Genomic DNA, 27,260 nt, shown 5'->3' with positions numbered 1-27,260 from the left:
CCTATGGTTATCAAAAGGCAAAACCCATCTTCCTTCTTTTCGGATTTTTTTCTTTGTGAAATAATTCCGGATAGCTCCCATTAGCTCTAAAGCCCAATTATTTTATTTATTTTGAAAAAAACACTCAGTTAAATCATTCGTCTACGTAGTATGGCAGTGCTGGCAGAATAAACGATTTTTTGCATATGGTTTGAACACTCAATGTTCGAAACGTTATAACTTTTTTCGTGGACGTTCCAGCAACGTGCCTTCTTCAGCAAAGTTTTTCGGCATCCTTTGGGTTATACTTTAACGCAATGTGCTACTTGGTTTACGATAAACTGAAAACTCTAGTAATAGAAATGCAAAAATATACGTTCTCCCATACTAATTTCCATACAAACTTCAAACGCGATGCGGAAAGCGAGGGAGCAACCAATCGATCCCAAATTCTGCACAGTTGTTCAGGACCCAGAATGGCTTCGAAAAACCATTGATTTGAAAAAATGACCATGACGCCCCACTCTAGCACCCAACGACCTGACCTGAGCGCCGTCACCCAAGACCTCCTGGGCAAGCTTTTTGTAAGCCACCCCGCTGGATTGCGCGCCATGCTTCAGTACCCAGATCATTTCACCGTTCTTGGTACGTCTGATGCTCTGACTTCAGGACATCGGCGTATTTGTCCTTGTCGGTTTTCACCAACAAGGCCTCGCCTCTGTCTCTTACCTTCCTCGTAGGTCGAGGGGTGTTTGACTTCCGCACCCTACTGACCAGCTGCCAAGGATTTGTGTCCCTTTCGGCGGATACCGATGGCTGGCTGGGGCCAGCTTGTGGCTCAGCAACTTGTGCCTGTCTAGTGCCTTTCGCCTTCTTGGGCACACGCCCTTCAGGCTCCAGTGCACCATCCAGGCGACGCTTCGCCTTAATGGTAGCGCGTTTGGGTCGCTTCGAACTTGGCGTTTTCTTACCCTCACTGGCCGTAAGGGCGGTCGCCTCTTTCGCCGCAGTAACACCGCTAGGGGAGGAGAGGGCCTTGGTCTGCGTACCTTTGGCTACCTTCTCTGCTGCCGCTACACGCCTGATATAAGCGTCCTGTTCTTGTCTTGCGACACGAACAGCTTGCCGAAGCACCAACAGGCTCTGCTTAAGCTCCTTGTTGGTGTTCTGCTTGCCGCTTATGAACTCGATGATCTCATCGATTTGCTTGGCTACCACCCGTATCCCTGGTAGTGGTTCATCAGGCGTGCAGGCAGGGCCACTCCCCACCACCGCTGGAGACTCTTCCTTACTGCCAATAGCAGCAACCGTCACTCCACTCTCCCCCTCTCTAATAGGGGACCTCGCTAGACCCCTTTTGGCAAAGCGGTCCACCACCTCCATCTCCAATGATTTTATTCTTTCAAGGCTCATTGCTATATGGGTCCCCCTTGCGGCTGCCGCCGAATCCTACTGGAGTAGTCGCCTTTAGTGATCCCGTGGTTATCTATGCCTGCCTTGCGGCAAGCAGGGAGGCCATGCGAGGGTTGACACTTGCGTGTTCAGAGCCAGATCAGCGCAAGTCAGGAAAGGGCATCTGAGCCTACTCCCACCCAGTAGGCAAAACTGGATGGCAGGATTGGGCAGCGTGCTACAAGGCCCGCCACGGTTTTATGGGACGGAAGACAGCCTAGCCATTAGCCCACTCGCCGTTTCGAGTCGGTGTCACCCGGCCCTACTAAGAGAGTAGAATGTCAGACTGCCAGCCCTCGCTTCACAATAACACAATATACCGTACACTTAGCCATGACGTGTCTGCCAGAAACATAATTGAGACCATACTGGCGTCAGCCTCAATGCGCTACCGCGCTCCCTCGTTTGCAGTTCATTTAGCCCTTCAACTGCCGTTGATACGCTATCGTTTCCAGCGAGCACCGCGCGGAGGCGAATTACGCTGCCCACCACCTCAATTCGTCTTTTTTTTTTTTTACAAGGGAGAATGCATTTACACACTAACCCAGTACACGTGCATTGTAGTTGCCAAACTACCACACGGAAGTGTACTGGAGTGTCGGACTCGACCATACCGGTAATACCGACTAAACTCCCTTGGGCTCCACCATCGTTTCCCCCAGGAGCAGGAACTACCTCGCAGTACTACTTCTGGGGGGATGGCAGTACTAAGCGTACTCGCTCATTATCGCTCACACAGGCACTCGTCCCACGCGAGACTGACTTGGGTGCTCGCACACCATTCACTCCATTTGAGTCTTACTTGGATGCTCTCCCGGGCGCTCCGCTGCCATGCCTCGAGGTGTCAGTAGCGGTAACTGCCTGGGCCTACAGATATTACGCTACGACACTCCTGCCTCAGCACGAGCAGATCAATCACACCACTGCCGAAGCAGACCACACGCTACCCTGCCGAAGCAGGGACACTCCTCATGCACCACATGTGCACAACTGTAGGTGTATGGGTACAACCCACTGCTACCCTGCCGCCGAAGCAGCTTATCCAAAAACCATTCGCTCCATGTGACCCTTTTTCGGGTGCTCACTCTAACACTCCACTGCAATGCCTCGAGGTGTCGATGGGTACCTCGACTCCTACCTCAGCATGTGCAGTCCATACTCAAACTTCTGCTGCGCTTCGAGGTGACAATAGCGGCGACACGCTATGACACTCCTGCCTCAGCACAACCAGATCACTCACTCCCTGCCGAAGCAGCTCACGCGCTACCCTACCGAAGTAGGGACACTCCCCATGCCAATTGGCACTCCCTGGGCTTGTGCTTTTGAAGCGGCACACAGTCGCTTTGACAGAGTCTGATTACGGGCACTTGTGGTTTTTTGGGAGGGATTTTAGCAGAGCCCACTGCTAAATCCCACCACGCCCTAGGCAGTTCTCCCTGACTCGCAGACAGCTGGGGAGGGGTCGTCAAGCCCTTGGACATGGTCCATGCTGTCCCTGCTGTCCCTGCTGCCCCCACCTCAATTCGTCTAGGTGAGTCGATTGGTATATAACACTATGGGTCTTCGAGCCTTCTATCAAAAGCTCGATTTTGGAGTGATCCCATAGCCTTTACGTATACTTAGTATACACGAAAGGCATAAATGGTTTCCTGCTGCCATTCTGAAAGTGTAAGTTTGTCGGAATCGTCGCAAACGTGGCCATCTTTTGTATCGGTTGAGATTATTTATTTCATGTAAACTTATGGCTTATAGAATAACTTTCAGGGTGAATAAAGCATTGATTTTCAATAGAGTGTAGTTATAATGGAAAGGTGATGCATTTTTACAGCTTATTTCATGCTCTATTCATGTACATAATTTTCAACGCACAATTACAATAAAAATCCTATAGCCTTTACGTATACTTAGTATACGCCAAAGGCAAAAAAGATTACATTTCCATTAGTCTTATTGAATACATCACCAGTAAAAGTGACATTTTCTTTTGCTGTGTAAACATGATGTGATCTCATTATATATAAATCAATTCCAAACTAAGCCACGTAGTTTTTAGATGTCCCGTAATAGTATCTCAGCTAAGCTTCATACCAGCGTTCCGTCTCGTATGTTTCAATAAAGATTAATTGAAGACATAAATGATAGCAGCGAAACGATTTTTGATATGCCTACTTCCGACTTAAGGCCCGATGCCCACATAGCGTCTTTTCAACGCTGCGTGCACACGGCGTTAAAAGGACGCATGTGTGCATCGGGAAAAAGCGGTAACGCAGCGTCGTCGCACCAATGCACACCTGCGTTTTTTCAACGCCACGTGCACGCAGCGTTGAAAAAACGCTACGTGGGCATTGGCCCTAAAAGTGAGTGTACAAATTGTACCATTTATCTAGATATCACATTTTCGCCAACTGATAAAAGGTAGAATCTGCTATAATATCGAACTCAATTGCATCATTCTCACATGTGACGTGACTCAGCACAACAAACCAAGCGTCGGCCTTGGCGGGCTGCGCTTTAGTTGCAACTACATACATATAGATAAAGGAATTCATGAATGAGCAACGTTTTTAGAGTGATCATTATCATGGTGACGGCACACATATGCAATCAAGTCGAATGCAATCGGGACGCCAAACTCTTTTGAATATAATTCGACAACACCAGACTACAAATAGGCCCTCATAACGTATTAATTAATATTCTTCTTCTTCATTGGCATTACATTCCCCACTGGGACATTGCCGCCTCGCAGCTTAGTGTTCCACAGTTATCAACTGCGAGGTTTCTAAACCAAGTTACCATTTCTGCATTCGTATATCATGAGGCTAACACAATAATACTTTTATGCCCAGGGAAGTCGAGACATTTTCCAATCCGAAAATTGTCTAGACCGGGACCGGGATTCAAACCCAGCCACCCTCAACATGGTCTTGCCTTGTAGCCGAATTAATATTAATTAATACTAATACGAACGTACGCCCTTACCGCAGTGCGAATATTGAATCCGACCACTACCTCGTTGCAGTATGCCTGCGCTCAAACCTCTCGACGGTGTACAACACGCGTCGGAGTCGTCCGCCGTGGCTAAACATTGGGCGGCTGCAAGACGGTAGACTAGCACAAGACTACTACTAAGAGGTACATCCAACTGAAGAGCTGCTAGGCGCAGCGTCTCTTGAAGATGGCTGGAGACATATTCGATCCGCCATTGGTAGCGCCGAAACCGTTGCACTTGGCACGGTGCCCCCGGATCAGAGAAACGACTGGTATGACGGCGAATGTGAGCAGTTAGTTGAGGAGAAGAATGCAGCATGGGCGAAATTGCTGCAACACCGCACGAGGGCGAACGAGGCACGATACAAACGGGCGAGGAACAGACAAAACTCGATTTTTCGAAGGAAAAAGCGCCAGCAGGAAGATCGAGACCGTAAAGAGACGAAGCAACTGTACCGCGCTAATAACGCACGAAAGTTCTATGAGAAGTTAAACCGTCCGATATAACCTTCTTACGAATCAGCGTGAGGTGATCCAAAGGTGGCGGCAGCGGCAGGTGGCGGCGATGTGGCAGACAACGGTGACGGTATGGTAATGAACCTAGGAGCACATACGACTGCCGGCACCTAATCTCCAGGAAATACAGGAGGAGATCGGCCGGCTGAAAAACAACAAAGCCCCTGGAGTTGACCAACTACCAGGAGAGCTTTTTAAACACGGTGGTGAGGCACTGGCTAGAGCGCTGCACTGGGTAATTAACTGGGTTTAGAAGGATAAGGTTCTGCCACTCCTGCGGCAAATGGAAGTTGTCGTGTGCCCCATCTACAAAAAGGGCGATAAACTGGATTATAGCAACTACCACGCAATCTCATTGCTGAACGTCGCCTACAATGTACTCTCCAAAATTTTATGCCGCCGGCTAACACCAATTGCAAGAGAGTTCGTAGGACAATACCAGGCGGGATTTATGGTTGAACGCTCTACCACAGATCAGGTGGACCACTTTATCTGCAGGTGTCCCAAGTACGACCACCCACGAAATATTTACGGGATACCAGGTAGTATTCGGAACGCAGCAGAAGACGAAGCTGCAATGGCAGCTATTTTTGCTTCTTGAATGATGTCAGCTTGTTCTACAAAGTTCAGTATTCATATCGGCCGCCCCGAGAACCATACATAGCGGATGAGGCCGCTTAAAGAAGGCGAATGGTTTCCTTTGATTCACCTCCTCTCCGGAGGTGCAGCTCTTACTGAGCGTCTGTCTACATGTCAGGATCGGCTCACAACAGCGTCTGTTCTTCATGCTGGGGCGGCTGATTATCGTCCGAGTGCCAGCAAGGGACTTTAAGTGAAACTGTGCACCATGGTCCACCGGGAATAAGGAGGAATGGTCCTCCGGAAATTTAGGGGGTTTGGTGTCAGGCCCTGCAAGCCAGCCTTTAAAAAAAATCAGCAACGAACAATCAACAAGAGAGTACGGATCGGAACCATCGGCGAAGACTACTGCGACGAAAAATGACTAGCGATTGGAAACTCGGTTCGTGGAACTGCAAATCTCTCAACTTCATCGGGAGCACACGCATACTAGTCGATGTGCTCAAGGACCGTGGATTCGGCATCGTAGCGCTGCAGGAGGTTTGTTGGAAGGGATCAATGGTGCGAACGTTTAGAGGTAATCATATCATCTACCAGAGCTGCGGTAACACACACGAGCTGGGAACAGCTTTCATAGTGATGGGCGATATGCAAAAGCGCGTGATCGGGTGGTGGTGGTGGTGGTCAATGAAAGAATGTGCAGGTTGAGGATCAAAGACCGGTTCTTCAACTTCAGCATAATCAACGTCCATGGCCCACACTCCGGAAGCACTGATGATGATAAGAACGCATTCTACGCGCAGCTGGAACTTGAGTACGACAGCTGCCCAAGCCACGACGTGAAAATCATCATAGGGGATTTGAACGCTCAGGTTGGCCAAGAGGAGCAGTTTAGACCGACTATTGTAAAGTTCAGCGCTCACCGGTTGACGAATGAAAACGGCCTACGACTAATTGATTTCGCCGCCTCCAAGAATAGGGCAATTCGCAGCACCTACTTCCAACACAGCCTCCCGTATCGATATACCTAGAGATCACCACTGCAGACAGAATCACAAATCGACCACGTTCTGATTGGTGGACGGCACTTCTCCGACATTATCGACGTCAGGACATATCGTGGCGCCAACATCGACTCTGACCACTATCTGGTGATGGTGAAACTGCGCCCAAAACTATCCGTCATCAACAATGTTCGGTACCGATGACCGCCGCGGTACGACCTAGAGCGACTGAAGCAACCTGATGTCGCCACTGCATACGCGCAGCATCTCGAGGCAGCGTTGCCGGAAGAGGGTGAGATCGATGGGGCCCCTCTTGAGGACTGCTGGAATACAGTCAAAGAAGCCACTAACGACGCAGCGAAGAACAACGTCGGGTATATGGGACGAAGTCGACGGAATGATTGGTTCGACGAAGAGTGCAGAGAGATTCTGGAGGAAAAGGACGCAGCGTGGGCGGTCGCGCTGCAGCAAGGTACCCGGCAGAACGTAGAACGTTATAGACGGAAGCGGAGAAGAAACGCCACCTGGAAGAATCGGAGTGCGAGGAGATGGAACAGCTGTGCCGTTTTCAAGAAACACGCAAGTTCTATCAGAAGCTCAACGCATTCCGCAAAGGCTTCGTGCCGCGAGCCGAAACGTGCCGGGATAAGGATGGGAGCATCTTGACGGACGAACATGTGGTGATCGAAAGGTGGAAGCAGCACTACGAGGAAAAATTGAATGGCGCTGATAGTACAGGCAGTGAAAGTCAAGGCAGTGGAGGAGATGACTACGTCAGTTCAGCGGACGATGGAAGCTAACCAGCCACCAGCTTGAGGGAAGCTAAGGATGCCATCCTGCTGGGAAACAGCTGAAGACCAATAAAGCAGCTGGTAAGAATGGTATCGGAGCTGAGCTCATCAAGATGGGCCCGGAAAAGCTAGCCACTTGCCTGCACAAATTGATAGTCAGCATCTGGGAAACTAAACAGCTACCGGAGGAGTGGAAGGAAGGGGTTATATGCCCCATCTACAAGAAAGGCGACAAGCTAGAGTGTGGGAACTTTCGAGCGATCACCATCTTTAATGCCGCCTACAAAGTGATATCCCAGATCATCTTCCGTCGTCTGTCACCATTAGTGAATGAGTTCGTGGGAAGTTATCAAGCCGGCTTCGTTGACGGCCGCTCGACAACGGACCAGATCTTTACTGTACGGCAAATCCTTCAAAAATGCCGTGAATACCAGGTCCCAACGCACCATCTGTTCGTTGATTTCAAGGCGGCATACGACAGTATAGACCGCGTAGAGCTATGGAAAATTATGGACGAGAACTGCTTCCCTGGGAAGCTTACCAGACTGATCAAAGCAACGGTGGATGGTGTGCAAAACTGTGTGAAGATTTCGGGCGTACACTCCAGTTCGTTCGAATCGCGCCGGGGACTAAGACAAGGTGATGGACTCTCGTGCCTGTTGTTCAAAATTGCGCTAGAAGGTGTCATGCGGAGAGCCGGGTGTAACAGCCGGGTACGATTTTCAACAGATCCAGTCAATTTATTTGTTTCGCGGATGACATGGACATTGTCGGCCGAACATTTGCAAAGGTGGCAGAACTGTACACCCGCCTGAAACGTGAAGCAACAAAAGTTGGACTGGTGGTGAATTCGTCAAAGACAAAGTACATGCTTGTGGGCGGAACCGAGCGGGACAAGGCCCGCCTGGGAAGCAGTGTTACGATAGACGGGGACACCTTCGAGGTGGTCGAGGAATTTGTCTACCTCGGATCCTTGCTAACGGCTGATAACAATGTCAGTCGTGAAATACGAAGGCACATCATCTGTGGAAGTCGGGCCTACTACGGGCTACGGACATGAAACATGGACAATGCTCGAGAAGGACTTGCAAGCACTCGAGAGACGGGTGCTTAAGACGGGTGCTTAGGACCATCTTTGGCCGCGTGCAAGAAGACGGTGTGTGGCGGCGAAGAATGAACCACGAGCTCGCCCAGCTCTCCCAGTGAACTCTCCCTTACTCGATAATGAAGGGACCATCGAGTTAGGGAGGTATCGAGATAGAGAACACGTTTACATTTTTCTTCCAAAATATCAAACACTTTTCATAGCATGTAGAAATATGGTTTAGGGTTATTTGACAGAAAGCCATTTGGCCGAATGCCGTTTGGACGAAAAGTTAAAATTTATTCACCTGTCATAAGACGAGTTTATACAATCCCATTGAATTCCACCACTTAATTGTATTTTGACAGATACGTATTTCGACCTCAACAGTAAGGCCGTCTTCAGTGTCTCGTACTTGACTCGACTTACGAGTCAAGTACGAGACACTGAAGACGGCCTTACTGTTGAGGTCGAAATACGTATCTGTCAAGATACAATTAAGTGGTGGAATTCAATGGGATTGTATAAACTCGTCTTATGACAGGTGAAAACATTCCACTAAAAAGCCCAAAATAATTTTCTTATTAAAATTTATTTCCTTATCAAGGGAAGTGAGATGTTCGAAATGAATAGTGAAAAGTGAGAAATGAAATGTTCAGAAACAGCACTTCTCACGTTTTACCTTTTACTTCATACTTTTCACTTCTCACTTCACAAATTTTTCAGGAAAGAAGGGAGGAAGGAGAAGGAATGATGAGAAAAAATAAAGTTAAGAAAATTATTTTGAGCTTTTTAGTGAAATGTCTTCACTTGTCATAAGACGAGTTTGTACAATCCCATTGAATTCCACCATTTAATTGTATCTTGACAGATACGTATTTCGACCTCAACAGTAAGGCAGTCTTCAGTGAGACAGTACGAGACACTGAAGACGGCCTTACTGTTGAGGTCGAAATACGTATCTGTCAAGATACAATTAAGTGGTGGAATTCAATGGGATTGTACAAACTCGTCTTATGACAAGTGAAGAAATAAAGATTAAGTTAAACAAAATCCAATTTTCACCTCACTTTTCACTTCTCACTACTTGGTCCTCTCAGTTCTTACTTCACTTTACTCACTTCTCACCACTTACTTTACACTTCTCATTTCTCACCATTCATTTCGCATTTCTCGCTTCTCACTTCTCCCTTCTCACTTTCCACTTCGCATATCTCACTTCGAATTTACCATTTCTCACTACTCGCTTCTTACTTCTTCTTTTACTTCTCAGTTCACATTTTTCAAAATTTACTTTCCAATTTTTGTTTCTTTTTCTCACTTTTCGTTTCCTCACATCTCACTTCACAATTCTCATTTCGAATTTGTCACTTCTCACTTCTTATCTTTAACTTCTTACTTCTCGTTTTAGACTTCTTACTTTTCACTTCTCACTTCTCATTTTTCACTTCTCAATTCTTACTTCTCTTCTCGCTTTTTACTTCATACTTCTTACTTCTCACTTTTCACGATTTACTTTTCTCTTTTTGTTTTTCTTTTCTCACTTCACACTTCTCACTTCTTATTTTCCACTTCTCATTTTTCACTTTTCACTTCCCACTTCTCACTTCTCAATTTACTCACTTCTAACTTCTAATTTCTAACTTCTCATTTTTTACTTATTAATTTCTACATTACTTTTACCTTTACATTACAGTATGCAAAATTCAAGGTCAAAGTACCTTGAATTCATCGAGTAAGAAGAAATATCGAGTTACAGAACATCGAGTTAGAGAGAGTTCACTGTATATTCTATCAATTGAAGATTGTTTTGAGTAACAATGAATTTCATACACAAAAAACAATTCTTGGTGACATTCGTTGTATTAAGCGTTTTGTATCAAATCTCGCATGCAAACCGATCAGAGAATGTCATACTTGTTAATCCAGCTCATTGCATTAAGTCGGTTTATTTGGTTTCGATCAATACATCTAAACGACACTCATTGGCTCCTCCTAGAACAAGTATATGCATCGTGTACAGCAATATAACTTTGACCCACACAATCTTCCCGATTCCATTTAGCTTGATGACGGAAAAGGACACAAGTTTGTATGGTGCCAATTCTACTTGTATCACCCATTGCTATCCCTATTACCCTTCCATTTGAGATGATATGCTGATTATCACATCCACATAGCATGAAACGTGGATTATGATAGCCTTTGGTCGCATCTTCCCTCATCTGGTATATTGGGACTTACGACATCGGGACTAGATGTGAGAAGCTTATGATGTAGAATGCACCAGTGTTTCTTTTCAAATCAAAAATAAAATACTAATCATTTACACGTATCGTTGAAGCCATATTTCAACCATGTGTTCCACAACGGCGCGCCAAAATATTTACGCATTTATCGGCTGCTCGTTCTCTCTAAACCAGCCTCAACGTGCCGTCTGTAGCCGCGGCGTCGTTGGCTACCAGCAGCCGTGTATTTAGATTTTTGCAAAATTTCGCATCCACCACAGTTCGCACGCCACGCTGCCGGTCGAGCCGGCGTACTGAACAGCAAGTGAATGATTATAGACTTCGTTTTTGTTCGTCTGAGTTGTTGTGGCTCTCGGAATAATACTCAAACTGTCTCATGGTTGAATTAAATATACTAACGTGGAAACGAATATAAGAATCGATTACCGGTTCGGCTCTATAGCCAGTCGCCGCATTTACCGCGCAGGGAGTAGACGTATTCGCTACTTCGGCACTTACTCCACGTGTATCCTCCTGAGAAAATATTGATCCATATACAGAGAAAAGGACTTTTTAGTGGCACATCAGCGAACATCACCATGTCGAGCGAAAAAATCACCAATGGAATCGAAAGGTGAGTGGGGCTTCTGTAATACGATAGTGAAAGTCTGTGACGGTATTTCGGCGATATTTTCGCACAAGCGATTGTACATTCAAGTGGTTAATGCTCGTTTCACACTATTGAAGAATGAATTCACGTGCAGAGCTTCTAAAATAACAAACGATAAATGATAAACGAAATAAAGATAAGTGCTGGATTTAGACAAGGGTTGTTGTACAACAAACTCCTTATATATAAAAACAACAATTTACGTTCATGGGCATGTGCCGAAAATGATAACAGTGATGATGTAGTGAATGAGTGCGATAGCAAAATTAATTTGATAAGCATTTACACCCGACTTTCGGTGTCTGGATTGGTTCAAATTTGACAAGAATGCAAAAGTTTAATCAGTTGTGTTGACTGACGAAAGCATACAATTTCGTCAGCTGAGTGGAAAATTTTACATTCACGAATGATGTCATGGGAATCGGGTTTGCCTCATATCACTTGATTTAAAGTAAACCCCATTCTCTTCTTTGAGAGGTTGCAGCCTTAGATAGTTGTAGGAGTAAAGACGGTGTATACAATGACTAGCGAATCATGAGCTACCTCGTTCATATTGCCCTCTCAGCTATAGCTGTGATATGGTAGATCGGATGTTTTCCTCATATAAGCTGTTTGTCAGTCCGACGTTCATATGTCTGCAAATTTCCGCAGAACTTTGTTGTAAATCATGCAGACTATATATTATTTTGCAGAAATATTTTATGAAAAAATAGTTTTCAATAGATCATTCAAACTTTGCAGAACATAAGAACTACCTCCGTAGCAATAGTTAGTGTGTTAGGAAGTAAGATCACATTGATCACAGGCATTGCAGAACTTCCCCGCGTTGCCAAACAAACCAATCTCAATCTTCGTGATACTTATGTTGTTGAGTCGGTAGCCACTTGCAAGTAAGTACTACATCAGCTCATCTGCCTAGTTGGGCGGGACATGAAGCAGTCATCTCCATACTTTTGTCTTTCATAGAAATCAAGGATTTCACAAGCCCATTCTGGCATCTCATCAAAAATTTACGTCTGTGCCTTTTAGAACATCCAAATCAAAAGACACAGTCAAGACAATAAAAAACATAGTCAAGAAATATTTAAACGGGTACGAATAGTCGTATCAATCAACAACTTGAATTCATTAATTCCGCCAAATCACTGTAATAGTGATTTTATATTTGGAGAGCTTGAAATCATATCTGGCACGAGTTTACTTCATACATTTATACATACGTGGATTATTAGAATTGCAAGCGATAAACAATATGATAATGAGTCGTCATATCAATTGAAGGTTAATTATTAGGTCGACTTCTTCGGCAAGCCTATTACTTATGGCCATTAGCTCATAGTCATTCTCAATCTAGTGCACTAGATGCACTTCCAAAGATATCAATTGAAAGCTTTCGATATCAATCAATGCAAGATTTTTTATATAGTGTGTCAAGCTGATTCTCTATGATCAGTGAAGTCGATAAAATTCCCAACCAGAAACTTCCCCTCGATCCGATTGGGAAAAAATCTGTCACCTCCAACTTGGTTATACCGAGCCTTTTCCGATTATGGTATCTAAGATAGACTTCAGTTGTGTGTGTGTAAAAAAAAACATTTAACGATGACGGTGCTTATCTCGTCTGAAGCAAAAAAAAAAGGACCATAGTGTTCCACCACTGATTGCATTTAGGGAGAAGATCTATTTGGAGAGCAATCGTTTATTACTCAGCCACATTTCCCAAAATATTCTAGTTTCAGTAAAATTCTGAATAATAAAGGGCTTGAACGAGAATGGAGGGGCTGATCAGCCATGTAAATCTGAGACGTCGTATTTATTTTTTTCATATTGTTTCCAAACAGTTACCGATATTCTTAATAGCGGAAATTGTGATCGCAACAGCAACAATTCAATCTTCATCATTGGGATCGCTTCCTGGAGCTTTTGAATAATTAAGCGCTTCCACAGTTATCAACTGCGAGACTAGCGCAAGCATATTTCAGTTCAAATGTATAACACTGTGTCCTCCATGACCCAGACCTTCTGTTTTGGAATTATCTCATATTAGCTCGTACCTGCTCCTTTGTGTACGACAAAAGCAAATTTACGTGCTTGCGTGGCGCAAGTTGCGCCTTCGCAAATCCGATAATATGAATGGGTCCGATAACGACTGAAATAAACCGTTCTTTATCAGTGTCTACTCATAATCTGTTTGAAGACGGAGAAATTCCCCAAAAAAAACGGTTGTACTATTTTGCCGATGCTTTAGTCAGTTCGATGACAAATTTTCTATTTGCGCATGACGTCATGAAGAAGCATATTGGCTTAGCAGCATATCACTTGACCCAGATTAATAATAAATCCCATACTTCATTGATAATTAGATATTTCTTTTACTTACTGCAAGTCACGCAACGTTGGTAGGGTGGAGATCTATTTCTCGTCGTACTACTGGTTTTTCAAATCCAATAGAAAGAGCTTATTAATACAAGATTTAATTATAATTGATTCAAATTTGTTTCTATAATGTATTTTTGATATAATCGAACTATAGTTCGGTGATAAAAAATCTAAAATTTGTTTTTACAAAACTCTTCTTTATTTTGTGAATTTTGTTTCGTCAATTTGATGGATCATATCCCGTTGCATATTTTACATATGAAAGCTTCAATAATCACATAGTTGACTTGAGTATGCAAATAATCGCAGTTCGAAAAGTTCACAGCAAATATATCACCAAATTTGTTGCTGATAATTAACTTTTGAAAAAAGTTATCGGCAAAATATCAATATCAATATTTTGTGACATTTCCTATTACTGCGCCGAAATCTAACAAAAAACTCCTCAAACTTAAGAAAATTGCTCACAAAGCTAATAACAACTCGTGGACGAATTGGAACTAGGCTAATTTTGACTTATGCAATAGTTTTAGGAGGAAAATAGGCAATGTTTATTGCCAAAAAAGGCCTGTTTTCATGTTCGTTCACGATGATTCAAGTGTTTACCACACTGGCAGATCGTTTCAATTTCTGCAAATCATCCACGCGTTGCGCTGTTGTTCTGTAGTAGTGCTCTCTATTTTAAACGACTCATTCGAAGATCGTTGACCCCGCTCACTTCTTCACTGTCGGTCCATTTGACCCAGACCCAGTCTGTATAGGTTGATGAGGGCGGTTATCAACTTGCGTTTTTAAGCGTTGAACTTTTTCTCACAATCGGGGGATAAGTGAAATGAACTTGAACGATAACCTCTGGTCATCAATCTATAGGGATGAATGGGAGCATAACACGAGGATTGATACTCATAGGCAAATGACCCAGCATTGTTTGATTCGGTGAAGAGTGTCGGCGGGCGACAGATAAGAAAAAGTAGACTTTAGGGCGGATGATAATGTATGGCATTTGGCAAAACAGTATCGACATGAATGTACTCTGTTTGATACTGTCAAGTGAGTGGTTTTCTCGCATTTTATTTTCAAATGGGTACATAGCTATTTATGCTAGAATCACGATATTGCCGGTACTAATTGGACAGTGATAAATCCAGCTGTTGATGCAAAAAATCTTGCAGTTTGTCGAATAGCTTAGTTGAGACAAAGGGGTTAGGGACAAAAAGTCGAAAGACAAAAGGTCGAAAGGACAAAAGGTCGAAAGACAAAACGTCGAAAGACAAAAGGACGAAGGGACAAATGGTCGAAAGCGACAAAAGGTCGAAAGGGACAAAAGGTCGAAAGGACAAAACGTCGAACGGGACAAAAGGTCGAAAGGACAAAAGGTCGAAAGGACAAAAGGACAAAACGTCGAACGAAACAAAATGTCGAAAGGGGCATAAGTTTGAAATTGACAAGAAACTGAAACGGGGAGAATCAATCTCGGACCAGAGTTGCCCTACACAGTAAGCAAAAACTCTGCTTTTTTGTTTTTACAAGTTTTTACAATTTAAAAAATGTTATTCAATAGGTAACACTAATAGATGGATATTGAGTTTTCCAAATGTAACTTCGATCAAATACACCGGCGTGTATTATACGCCGGTGTATTTTCAATGCGTGCGCCTGCGTGGCTGCGGCGTGCACTTTATCTTTATCTTTATTGTTTGATTCATCAACAGACAACTTAGGTCCTAATGATGCTTATCCTAATTAATACTAATAAAAGTAATTATAATAAAATCATCGTTAATTATGAAACATGGCAGAATAAGCCCTTGTAAAATTATGACGAATCGTCTGTCGGGATAGATTAAAATCAAAACATGGGACAACCTCGTTGAATGCCCGCTGTAGACCCACCATCGCTCCACGTTGTCCGTAATTCGTTCTTCGAAAAGGTATCCTCAGCATTCCGTTATTTCGCAGTGCCCTAGGTCGAACGTTCAAGTTTACTGATTCCAGAATTTCAGGGCAGTCGATTCTGCCTTGAAGCGTATCAGCAACGACCATGGCCCGTGCAATGTGCCTCCGCAATTGTAGGCTTTCAAGATTAATTAATTGACAACGGCTGCTGTAACTTGGTAACCGGAATGGGTTTCGCCATGGAAGCAACCGAAGAGCAAAACGAATGAAGCGGCGTTGAACAGATTCAATTCTTACTGATCCGTTCTGGTAATTAGGATGCCATACAGCGGAACAATATTCCAGCGTAGATCGAATCAGCGAACAGTACAGTTATTTCAAGCAATAAACATCGGTGAAACCCTTGGCGACGCGAAAGATGAATCCTAATGTTCTAGAAGCCTTCTCAATCACGTAAGAGACATGATGCTTGAATGTTAGCTGCGTATCTAGAATAAAACCAAGATCCTTTATACAGTTCACACGTTGCATCACAATTCCATTGAGCTCGTAGTTGTAAATTATTGGCTGATGTACAGTGTTCAAAAATGTTCAAAAATTCCAACTCCCATATGTCTATTAGCATCATTTTGATAATATAGGAATCCTGGCAAAATTTCAGGCAATTCGGTGGCCATTTAGGGGTGGCGCGAAGTCAATTTATGTTTATATGGAAATTTGTATAGGAAAAACTTAAAATTTATTCAAGTCTCCCCACAACTGTCAATTCGTGATGAATTCAAATAAACATCCCCAACCTCCTTTCTTGGAATCTATATAAATGAGACCTCCGGATAACACATTAGTTATGAGTGGATTGAACGGTTCTATTGACAGTGTGAAGATGAAATAAATGGCTAAAATGGTGTAATTAGCCTCATCGTAGCAGTGGAAATATAAATCGAAATTAATGAGTTACCCACCGGTTGAGCTCAAACAGATTTAAAAAATGGAGGTTGTTTATTCGAATTCATCACGATTTAAGAGTTGTAGAGGATATGAATACATTATAAGTTTTCCCGATACAAATTTCCATATAAACATAAATAGACTTCGCGCCACCCCTAAATGGCCACCGAATTGCCTGAAATTTTGCCGGGACTCCCAAATTATCAAAATGATGCTAATAGACATATGGGAGTTGTAGTTTTCGAACATTTTTGAAAAGTGAACTGCCCTAATGTACACGAGTTAAAGAGATCACGGAACATTTGCTAGGATCGACAACCATCCGGTTCAATGTGCACCAAGCCGCAAATGAATTAATATCTTGTAGGTCCATTGCGTCAGATATAGACCGAATTAGTGCATAGAGCTTCATATCATCCGCATACGACAGTCGCGGTCCTCGAAGCACATTGTTTACATCGTTGAAATACAAGAGGAATATCAAGGGGCCAAGATGGCTTCCCTGAGGAATGCCTGAGGTTGCCAAAAATTCAGTGGACTGAGAATTGCCTACCGTAACAGACAGTCTCCGTCCGGTGAGATATGAATGGAACCAGCGATGCCAAGTCTTTCCAATTTCGCAACCATGATAGCGTGGTTAATTTTATCGAAAGCTGCAGATAGGTCCGTATATACAACGCCCGTTTGTGCTTTCTGCACAAAGCTGTCGGTAATGCTCGAAGTTGGGCACAAAAGATTAGTGGTCGTAGATCTGCCTGAGATGAACCCATGTTGATCGGCACTCAGATGTTGCTTACAGTGAGATATGAGTGGTTCTGTTATAACTAGCTCGAATAATTTGGATGCAGCGCACAAGGATGAGATGCCGCGATAATTGTTGACATCTTTCCGATCGCCCTTCTTGTACACGGGAAACATTGTAGCGGTTTTCCACACGGACGGAAAATGTCCACTGGATAGCGATTTGTTGAAAATCAGTTGAAAGGGAGCGAGCAGAAGTTCGATGTGCCTTTTCAAGAACGCAGACGGAATGCCATCCGGACCTGGACTCATGGATGATTTTAACTGCGAGTTAGCTCTACGGATCATTTCTGCATCTACGAAAAACGTGGCCCAAGTGATCCCGACTGCAGGAACGTTGTTTGCAGCCTCAGCGATTGTGACATCAGAGATGACTTCGTTACAATAGGTGCTCACAAACTTGTCGGCAAATAGCTGACAGATGAATTGGGGTGTAGAGGCCACTTCCTCGTCCAGAGGCATTGTTGTAGGGAGCCCAGCTTGATGCCTTTGTTCATTTATGTACTTCCAGAACGTTTTAGGCCTGGTCCTCTAGTTTTGCTGTATATTTGGCTGAAATTGAGAAAAACAGAGGCGGCTAACAATCTTGTACGCAGAGTTTAACTTTTTGTAGTGCTCACGCAACGATAAGGAACCGTGTTTGGAATAGCGCTTGAGAGCAGCTCTTTTAGCAGTTTTCATTTTACGAAGTTGACGGGTCTGCCAAGGACAACTATTAGGAGCTTGAGCTTGAGCTTGAGCTTGATTGACTGCTCGTAGTTGCTACTCCATTATGACCAGATCAGCTGTTCTTGCACAGGGAACCAACAGATGTTTGCTTGGGACTAGCACACATCTTCAATGTACAAGTACTGGTGATCTCATTTGTTAGGTCATACTGGCGCCTGCCACGTCAGAATGCAAGTCAATGTAGGGAAGGGGAGGAAATGATGATGCAATCACTCGCCCACTGCAAGCCGAATATACCTCTGCACTTGCCACGAGTTCATGCGGAATTTGTTGGAATTTCTGGGTTAGGTTGGAGAGGCAGAGGTCCGTCTTGGTTAACGAGCTGCCAATGTGATAGATAGGAGAAGGTAACTGATGGAATTTCTAATGGGATGTAGGAAACGAGCTCTATAGTTCATTTCCAATTCTAGCAGATCACTGTTAGAATACTCAAGTTGAAGGTATAGGAATAGTAATGGAAACGGCATGAAGTTCATTTCCAGTTCTAGCGATTGCTAGAACATGAGAAATGAAGAGAAAGATACAAAGTAGGAGAATGGAACGGACCTGGGATTGAACCCACGATCTCCTGCGTATGAGGCAGAAGCAGTAGCCATATGACTACCGAGCCCGCTACCAAGGACAACTATTAGGAGCGACGATTTTCTTAGGAACATGTCTTTCAATCACGTGTCCAATAATATGCGAAAAAGTCAATGCCGAATTTTCTGCATCACAACCGCCAAGAATGCCAACCCAGTCCAATGTAGCAAAGAACTCAGCAATGCTATGATGATCGGCGTTATGGAAATTATAGATTATGGGCTCGATCGATGCAACAACCTTTTTCTCGCTCAGAAAACCTAGATATTTATGTAGGTATTATTGGCACTCATTGGATGAATTTAATTCAAGAGGGATCGCAGCAAGCCATGCGCGCGGATAGTTGCTTTTGAATTTGCTGTCACGTTTTTGTTCGTTAGTGCAAGAAATAGATTCGGCTGATGTTATTTTGCATATAAACTAGAAAAATAAATTAAAGTGATCTGAAGATTGAAATTCACGTGTTTGGTAACCTTTTATAAAGTTTTATTGAGTGCGCGAAATCGTTTGTGAAGTTTGTATACGATGATGTCTTTGGTGGATTATGTGTGGCTGTGTGATAATATCAGAAATACATGGATCAATAACGAATATCTCTGAACAGCTCCAGAAGAGTAAAGTGAATTGTTCGTTTCACTAGAAGTGATCTTCGTTTCATCATCAGTTCATTTATCCGGAATTTGATCAATTTGGTGAGATTGTTTCAATATGGTTTTATTTTTTCCAAAACTAAATTCTCGCTGGATTTAAATATCCGGAAGTTGGTTTTTGGATCCATTATCCAATTGATAATGGTAGCATAAACAGGCGGGGCTTATTGCAAGTGAAAGTGACCTGGGGCTGGACGTGAGTTACAAGGCAGTCTGAAATGGGTCACTGGAGCTGCAGTAGAGCTAACACCTTCTAACTCCCGGGCTAAAACTAGCTTTATAGTAGACAGCTTTCTTCCATTATACCACTGTTAGACAGTGGGGGTTAGATTGAAGATACACATACACACACATCATTGGATGAATTTAATTCAATTGTTAAAAATAGTGAAAAATTAAAGAGCATTTTTTGCCGACTGTATACCACAACTCTATCTCACGAAATACAAGCTTTATTCATTTCTTATTAACAATCTTTTTTATCTCTTTCAGAACAATCTAGATATTCATAATATTGTCTTACAGTAATTACTTTTTCTTTGAAAATTGCTCATTCTTCAACTTTGATTGATTAGATGAGTGCGTTATTTTTGCTTGAAGTTAAATGCATTTAATTAATTCTTTTGGAATACACCCAACTTGTTATAAACTTGTTCTTGATAGACGTTATGTCTTTTTCGACCTTCTGTGCCTTTCGACCTTTTGTCCTTTCGACCTTCTGTCCCTTTTGACGTTTTGTCTTTTCGACCTTTTGTCCTTTCGACCTTTTGTCCTTCGACCCTTTGTCCTTTCGACCTTTTGTCATAGATTCGAGACAAAAAAGCAGCGAAAGCTACAATTCTAAATTTTTGATGTAGGGAGAAGTTCACCTAAGAAAAAATGTAGGGGAAAACAATGTGCCCTAGCTAAAAAAAGACTGTTTTAATGTCATAGTAGCAACGATTTTCAATAGTGTTTTTACTTCATGCAACATTTAAAATAACCTAGCTAGCTGATGCCATTTTAAAATTGTAGAAAATCTCAATCATATTTTTTTCATTGTATTTATTTATTAGCCTCAGCTGTTTTATTTCTACGGAGCCGAGAACAAAAGAAATTATATAAATGTAACATAAAATATAATTAATAATCTGATCTATGAACGCATTTCTTCTTCGGGTGTGTTGTTAAACCGGTACTTGAACCAGAGCCAGACACAAAAAATTGAGCCCAGACACGGACGTACACACTTAGTTCAACTCGGCATTTTTTTATTCTTTTACCGAGATCCGCACAGCCGAGCGCTCGGTTCGTGACTTTTTGCTGATATCTCAGCTGAAAAAGCAATTTGTTTGCTGCGGCTCTCAAAGGAGCCGCCGTAATCATACATCCATTCAGCCGATATTTCAGCTAATGAACTTTAACCGAGATTTGCACAGCCGAGATCGGTGGAAAATTTTAAGTGTGTACCGCATATTGATTCCTGCGATTTGCATCCGTACTTCAACCGGCGTCCCACTCGAAAAGACATACTTCCTCGGCCCGTGTTATTGTTCATCGATTTGTTATTCCTTTCTTTTATGTTGTAGGCACTCTGTGTTACTTAACCGCTACTGTGCCAAGATCTACTGTGGAATTCTGCAGCCAGAATCCACACAGAATCTATTTTTAGATGTTTCCATTATTCATTGTGGTTGTAATTGCTTGTCCATCTCACCGTGAGTTCATTGTTTCCATTTGTCTGTGTCGTGAATCTGGGTAAGTAGGAGGAATGCCTCCGAGAAGAACAATTTGTCAGTCGTTATCAAGCAGTCGTAACGGTAATGGCGCTCCACAACACGCCACCCCACAGGCTGCCCATCCGGCGACTGACGAGGGTTTGGTGGAGGGCCTGGGAATCGAACCCATGACCATTCGCTTGTAAGGCGAAAGTGTAGCCAACTACGATACGAGACCTCCTTTATTCATCGACTCTTACAGTGCATCGCGAGAAACGAATTTAACGTACAGCGAACGGTAGTGTGCTGTTTTATACGCGGTGTCCATCAGCTGTATCCAGCTGCTTCAAAAAGCTGAAGATTTCAGCCCACGATGGCCGGTGACTGTCCACTGGGAAACGGAACTAAACAGATACAACACTTTGTCAGACATTACGATGGCTTGATGTCTGTGCACCACCGACAAACGAAATGAATGTGTACGACCGATCAACTCCGTGTTTGAGAATATCCATGAAATCTTTTAAAATTACCCACCTGCGAGATTTATTTGTAGCTGTCAAAAGATGGGTGATTTCAAAATTTGGAAAATGGGTGAAAAGTGCCCACTTTCAAACAGTTTCATTTAATCCAAGATGCGGTGGATTTTCATCCTTTTATGAATGAAAAATCAGTTTGTAATTGCTTAAAAAACTTGCTCTAATTGAATTTATTTATTTCAACGATTCACCAAATAAGAGTCAAAGTCCAGACATAATCACGTCAATAAAGTAATCAGTAATTATAATAATGCAGTCCAGACATTTAACGTAAGTATTTCAGTGTTTTTAATTTTTAATAATTTAATGTTTGATAAGTTTATTAGAAAATGAGAATAGTGTAAATTGACTCACACTAGACTCCGATATTTATGACATAACGACCTGTGATTTTTTAACTTGCTTCGTCATGGATCTACAACGAATTGGCCATTAACACCAAGATTAACACAATAATCTCGACGATTACGTTGCATTTGAAGACAGTGGTGAAATTTAGATATTCTCAATCCAGTTGAAAACCGGAATTGGGGGATAGCGAAGTTGGATTTTTCTCACAATCCGTACGTTAAACCTAACTTCGGAAGTGGTGCGCTGTTTTCATATCGCGAAGCGCTATTCAGCGCACCACTTCCGAAGTTAGGTTTTACGCACGGATTGTGAGAAAAATCCAACTTCGCTAGCCCCCAATTTCGGGTTTCAACTGGATTGAGTATACATATACGAGGACCAAAGGATGCACTGATGGTTGATACAATTGCAATTTTTGAAAATCCTTAATCTTGAGCTTCTATTATTTGTACATATTTAAAGGAGGAATAATCAATAAATAATGTATTGCACGTACTTCTGTTTAAATCTTAATAATATTTATTCAACATAACAAATTCATTAGCGCTGAAAATATTTTGCTGCAGACGGGTGATTTTCACCCATTTGAAGATATGTTGGCTTGAGGAGGATGAGTGAAAACTATACATACATTTTAACGTACAAACGTCCCTTCCATTTGTGCATAAAGGCGCTTCACCCATCTTATGGGTTAGTCCAGTTATCTCGAAGGTGGGTGAAAAATCACCCACTTCTGGGTATTTCCATTGCACAATGGTCCACAGAGCGAAATTAAGTGGAAATTAGTATTTTGAGCCTGAAATAGCAGAGTTAGAAAAAACCTTTGTTCCACAAAGTTGTTCCAAATAGTAAGAACTTTATCCGGATGTTGATGAAAATTAGGGTGGTCCTCATTTTCATGGAATGTAAAAATCAACTTTTTTAATTGCAAGAATAGGGGTGAACATTATTCTGTAAAGTTGTAGCCTAGCTAATTCCAATCATTTTGCTAAAAAAATGTTTTCTGTAGCTCTTAAATTGACGAATTTAAAGCATTTTTCTCATTTAGACTTAGGGTGGTCCCACATAAAACAGTTTTTCTGTTCTAACTTTTTTTCTTCAAATTTCTCAGTTTAGTCGTCTTCGGACGACTTTTAGCGCTTTTTGAGACGCAACTTTTCGTGATAGTAGCTTGTTGATATCTTTTGCAGATGAAAAGTTATTCGCATTTTGCCAAAAAAATGGGTTTTTTTAAATGGCAATATCTCTGGATGGCGCAGCCATAATTTCAATCTTTAACACCATTTCAAAGAGTAAGCCCTAGAGTATATCATATCAAAAAATCAGGGAGGTGTTTTTCTTGTATCTGAAGTGACATCGGTTTTAAATTTGTTAATTTTGCCTTTCTCGTACTTCAAGGTGTGACGAAAATACTCCAAAGACGATTTTATAATAGAGCACCAGAGATCCTTAGTGTTATAAACCAATCAACTAAGCTCGACGAGTTAATGTGATGTAATTGTATGTTTGTATGTATGGCAAAAAAATTGCATTCACCTTTCGGGTATTTATCCTTGACCTTCCGGCACACATCGAGTAAAAGTGAAATATCTGTTTAGTCTGGTGACCAAGTTGAACCAAACCACCATTCCTCACAAAATTAGTTCTCTATCAATTGAGAAGATATTAGAAATGATAGATAGTAAACTCCGATAAATATGACTAAATAAAAGGTTCAAGGTGCACAAGGAAAAGTAATTAACAAGGTAAGTAATTAACAAAACACTCTCAATTTTTTTGATTTCATATTTTTTATTTTATTTTTTTGTAATTTATTATTGGAATAATAATAAAGTCATAAAGTCACTTGTACTAATTGTATCAGATAGAACTAATTTTCAATAACTAACTGCATTGCTTTATCTGGTAATTCTGAATAATCTTTTCTTGAGACAATTCCAACATTATTCATCGAAATTACGGGGTCTGACGATAACAGCAACCTTCTGAAGACGTCTTCGATGTTTACCATTCTATTGAATTTTCTGGAGTGGAACTCTCGATATCTTCGAATACTTTTGTTCCTCGTTTCTTGTACTTCTTCGCTACACATTCCAACCGGAAGTATTGTGTATTTTATGATTGCCGCTCCATGTACCAACAGTTTATGAACTGTTGGGGACAATGTATACCAACCATAACGCTTCTCATACAAAGCTCTTGTCTCTTCTGCGTAAATCTCGAAAGATTTGTGATTGACTTTTGATTTAGAGTTTATAACGGTAAGAAGGATGAAGAAACGCTCTAACAAGCTCTCATCCAGACCGGTAATTTTCGCAGTGATTTTCCATTCACGAAAGAACTTGCGGGCTGTGTTCCCGTCATTTGAATTTCCACCACCGGGAACAGGTTCACTAATGCGTAATCCTGTTGCACAAAAGGATGGATATAACTTAATCTACCGAATTACTAATATTTGTTATTACAGTACGTACCTAGTTCCGCTCGCATCTTGTTTCGAATTTCCGTTTCTCTAATTTTCACCGCTTCATTCGACTTGCTTACACGCCATGTTGGTTTATCAAGGGCAAGTCTACAGGAGACCTTAGAAAGCATTTCCATTGTTCTGATATATGCATGAAGAGGAGAAAATCCATATTTATATTTGCCTGGATCATCAGAATCTGAATCAATTCTGGAATTGTTCAAACATTTTCCTGACCTTCCACAGATGTAACAAGCTTGCGAATATGTTCCAGTTAAATCATTGACGACCTTTGTATCCATCATCGTAAACAGCATCTCTGTTTGAACGGATACCTCTCGATCCGCCACAGTTAATTTAATGTTTTTCAAATTTTGAATTTGCGAGTTCATCAACGAAACCTCGCGTTTCGTTAATTCGGCTGACTCTTTTGCAAACATTAATTTAATGGGTCTGCACAACGAAACGGATGAGGGCAGGTCATTGTTCCACACAATTTCATCAATTTCATCTGCTTCACGATGGCCAATCAACCTTAAAGGAACCATCGAGAAGGCGAATATGTGTGAATCGGAATATTCGTGTAATTCCTTATTCTCGTCTTCATCAAAAAAGCATTGCTTATACCTGGCGTGATTGCTGCTTCCGTCACAGCCCCACTTATAAATAATTGTGTAGGGTAAATGACCCAATAGTGGAGGAACTAAGCACGTTCCACCACTGTTTGTTCGCATGCACAGAAGCTATAATTTATTTCGCTTACCTAAATTGTGCATTCGAAAGCTCCTCTTTTATATTTTTAGTAGAAAGTATTCCGATGGTAGCAGCTCCTGTCATTATTACCTAAAATGAATCCTCCAATTATTGGTGCAATGTTACAATAGTTGCGTTATTTTCTAATTCGTGTTCCTATAGTTGCGAATCCCATTGTTTTCATACGGGACTCGCAACTATGGGAACACTACCGCAACTATTGGTACAAGGCAGAGAATAAATTACAGTATTTCAATGATATTGTACCGTTTTTAGTAAATCCAAAACAGTTTTCAACTCTTTCACTTAATGACAGGTCAACTAACTGATAAACAATGTGGGTTGCTGCGTTATTTGCGTATATTTGATAAAAACTATACTACCGCAACTATAGGAACACCCACGACTATCGGATCAATTACCCTACCCATCATACGGTCCACTATTTGAAAGTAATTCTTTACTATCCACGCTTTCCAGAAGGCGCTTCGAGGTATGCTCGACAAGCTCTTGTAACGGCACTTCTGCAGCTGATGGATTTATAGAAAGACCTATCAGAAATTTTCATTAGTATTTATCATGTACTATGGATTAGTTATTTTGTATACCTGTAGGATAACACAACTTTTGCTTCGACCAGTTTGTTATACGCTGGAAATATATCGACGCCTTTGACGATAGTTTGCTGTCTGATATTCGAATACTGAGCTTTAGAAAAATCATTTTGCATAAAATGCAAGAGCTTCCTCCGCTGTTAGAGCTACAACATCTTGATTTGAACGTTCTGCCGAACGCTGCAGCTCGAATGCTGCATCAGGGTTTTCTGACAATTTTTGAATCAATTTCCCAGCTTTACGAAACCCTGCCCGGGCTACGGAAGTCGCAGCAGCAAACAAAATCTCCTCCATTGAAAATTGATTAAGTATGGACTCAATCCGCTTTTCTTTGTTTTGGATGTCAAAGCAGCGAAAGTTTTGAAGTACGGCAGCCAGATGATTTTGAAGGAGAATGGATATCGACTACAAATTCTCCTGCGATCCAAGCTTCGTTCAACTTGAAAAATGGTCCTGTTTCCGGCCAGCTTCTCGCCATAGCTTTCGGAATTTCAGCAACACGAGGCTTAGCTTCTTTTCACCAAATTTTCGTTTACTTCTAGGGAAATTCGATTCTTTACAAATTCTAGTAAATTTTTCAGTGTGTTTCCTTCAAAAGAAGGAAGATGAGATCGGCCAGCTGAATCACTGTTGAAAAAGTATTATCGTTATTTGAATGTCAGCTCTCCAGAAAGTGACCTTACCTTGCTTCATTATGTAACGTTCTGACAATTCTGAGTGGAAAAGATCACAGCTTGCTATTATTCATCACATTCGAGATCAAATATACAGTTTTGATGCAAATATCAGGCACTTGAAGCTACTAAAGGGTCTTAATCAATAGAAGTAATCATACTTATGATATGCATAAAAGAAATATATTGTCCAAGATAGGAAATTGTAAATAAGCAATAAATAAATAAAGTAAAAAAATCCCATAATTCAAAATTTTGGAAACATAAATAATTTAAAAAAAATCATAAAAGGCATTAGTCATTTTGAACTGAAAATAACAATTATGCAAGAATAATTTTCCACAAAGAAATCGAAATTCTTCTTTGGAAAAAATATAATTTTCTTAATTAAAACAATAAACAATTGCAAAATTTTCCATAACATTTTTTTCTATATACATTGTAAACATTCCACAAAAAAAAATTATATGGAGAAGAAAATAGGGAAAACTACATAAAAGATAAAAAATCAATTAAATAAAATCAAATTTTCCTTGAACAATAAACACTCCCAAAGCAGGGGTCATTCATGCAAATTATGCTCCGTTTTATTGTTTTCTGTATTTTCAATGAAAATTTTTATTTAATTTTATTGTTCTTCATTGATTTCAGTAATTTTTAAAAATTTTATGGAATATACAATCATTTTGTGGAAATTTTAGCAGTTTTTATTTCTATTCTGGTTTATTGTGGAAGTTTTGTTTTTTTTCTAGAAATTACATAAACAATAAACACTCCCAAAGAATGGGTCATTCATGGAAATTATGCTCAGTTTTATTATTGTACATTTTTCTACAACCGCAATTTTTATATTCAAAATTGCTAATATACCTTTGGATCTTGGAAAATA

At 41.6% G+C, this 27,260-nt stretch overlaps 1 pseudogene; it reads left to right on the top strand.

Annotated features, from left to right (window-relative positions):
• Positions 1-10,921: 10,921 nt before the first annotated feature.
• The window catches only part of LOC134205479 (cystathionine gamma-lyase-like), a 203,593-nt pseudogene continuing 187,254 nt past the window's right edge, over positions 10,922-27,260 (top strand).

The sequence above is a fragment of the Armigeres subalbatus genome, chromosome 1 (genome assembly GCF_024139115.2).
Source record: "Armigeres subalbatus isolate Guangzhou_Male chromosome 1, GZ_Asu_2, whole genome shotgun sequence".
Taxonomy (NCBI): Eukaryota; Metazoa; Arthropoda; class Insecta; order Diptera; family Culicidae; genus Armigeres; species Armigeres subalbatus.
The sequence above is the reverse complement of the archived record's forward strand: the minus strand, read 5'-3'. Positions and strand labels throughout refer to the sequence as shown.